At 38.1% G+C, this 2,139-nt stretch overlaps 1 pseudogene; it reads right to left on the reverse strand.

Annotated features, from left to right (window-relative positions):
• Positions 1–320: 320 nt before the first annotated feature.
• On the reverse strand, positions 321–1,653 carry LOC149179680 (glucose-1-phosphate adenylyltransferase large subunit, chloroplastic/amyloplastic pseudogene; annotated as a pseudogene).
• Between the last annotated feature and the right edge of the window lie 486 nt (positions 1,654–2,139).

Genomic DNA, 2,139 nt, shown 5'->3' on the forward strand with positions numbered 1-2,139 from the left:
AGACAACACCTGTCTAATGTTGTTTGAAGCATTAGGATCAAAGCTAGCTATGAATAATGACCACTTTATAACACATAGCTTTAGAGCTCATATGTCCTTCCTCGGCTTGTTCTGCCCCTACTGGATGCTCATATTTTGTTAATGATCTTTTTCTGAGACTTCCTTTCAAAAATTTCCTCTCGGTCCCTCAAAATTTGTCAACTAAGTTTTAATTATGCAGCTACAGCAGTTTCGTAGCACGCTACGAAACTACTATGCATTAGGCATCATCTTCAGCAGTTTTTAAATTCACAAGTCCTTCAAGCTTTTGGCATTCAGCATCAGTTATACAGCATGAATTTATGTTGAGATATGTCAAAGCAACAAGACTTCGAGAAATTTGTAGTTGGTGGCAGAAAATGGGGTGATGTGAAGATTGGCTTCTTGGCATCATAAAAACAAAACTTTGGAACCTGAGCTCCAAGAGCCAAATTTGCGTAAAACAAAAATGATTTGATTGTTCCTTTTTCCTCCCAGTAATCATTAAAAAGATATGCCTGTACATTGCATTCTTTTGTTGATGCAGGAATAATTTCTGATCCAAAATCATTGGCAGTTGGGTATCTAAACCTGAGAAGCTTGAGAAGAATGTCTATCTTGAAGACATATACACCCATTGATGCAATGTATGGTTTTTTTTTTTTTTTTGTCAGCCTCATTGGGTGACAAACCAAGCATTGTTGTGTCCACTTTCATAGCTTTTAGATCAGCCCCCTTAGGCTTCTCACTAAAATAAAGCACGTGACCTCTATCATCGATTTTCATTAGACCAAAATCAGAAGCACAGCTATCATCCATCGAGACACATGAAATTGTGATATCAACCTCCTTATCAATGTGTTTCTGTACAAATTCCATATAATTCATAGGGTAGAGATGGTCACCCGACAAAATAATAACATGTTATATATGCCTATTCCTCGGATCCCCGAAAAAAAAAAAAAAAAAAACCCACATAAATTGCCTCACAGCATCTGTTGTGCCCTGAAACCAATTCATCCCATCTTCACCTGGAGTCTGAGTGGCTGCTAGAACCTCCACAAAGCCATCACTGAAGTTCACACCATCTCCAAAACCATATGCCTTGGAAATGTGATGATTTAGAGACTAAGAATTAAACTGTGTTAAGATGAATATCTTATTGATCCCACTGTTAATGCAATTGCTCATTGGTACGTCAATGAGTTTGTATGCGCCTCCAACTAGTACTGCCGGTTTGGCTCTTCTTCCTGTAAGAGGAAAAAGCCGTGTTCCTGCTCGACCGCCTAGTATGATAGCAAGCATTGTTTTAGGGTCTGCAGAAGGCTTCTCAAGCATTGCCACATCAGTGTTTGAAATCATAACATTCTTTCCAATCCTTGCATTTTTGTCAATGATACAATTCCTTATTTTTTTGTTCTTTCCAATTCCAATAGGTACTTTCCCTTCTGCTAGGTGTGCTGCAATCTTAGCCTCTGTTTCATAATAGTCAGCGCCAATTATCATGGTATCCTTTAATTCAACTCCAGATTCCAAACGTGAACGAATTCCAACAATGGAATGCTCGATATTGCATTTCTGAAGAAAACACCCATGCGAAACTATTGAATCCAGTACCTGGCATTTATCTATCATTTCTTTGATTGCTCTGATACCATTTTGGAAAGCTTAGTTGAACGACCAAAACTGCAGAGCAAAGTACAATTCCAAACATGTGCCAGTACCAAGACACCTAACGACCTAATGATGAGAATAAGCAGTTGGATATGATAGACGAAGTGTATAAGCTGAGAACTGTTGATGTAAACACAGCGGATTTTGATAAATATGACAACTGGGTGAGATTTGATACGGATCCGAACTAATCCCTATATTCGTAGCGCAGCCAGTGTAAATTCTGGGTTTTGCGCTACGAAAACACCTAGACAGTTTCATAACACATAAGAAGCTTAAAACAAATTTGATACATGGAATATATGTGAGTTATATAACCAGTGATGGATTAGAACGGAGTGTTTGACCTTTATTTAACCATACCACCAAGACTCCTAGGACTTAGATACTAAGCAAATTTGAAAGAAAACTAAACCCGGACTAACACCAAACCTTTACAATCAAAAT

The sequence above is a fragment of the Pinus tabuliformis genome, chromosome 3_2, assembly GCF_031772625.1.
Source record: "Pinus tabuliformis cultivar Carrire ecotype Pingquan chromosome 3_2, CPIR1, whole genome shotgun sequence".
In the NCBI taxonomy this organism is placed as follows: domain Eukaryota; kingdom Viridiplantae; phylum Streptophyta; class Pinopsida; order Pinales; family Pinaceae; genus Pinus; species Pinus tabuliformis.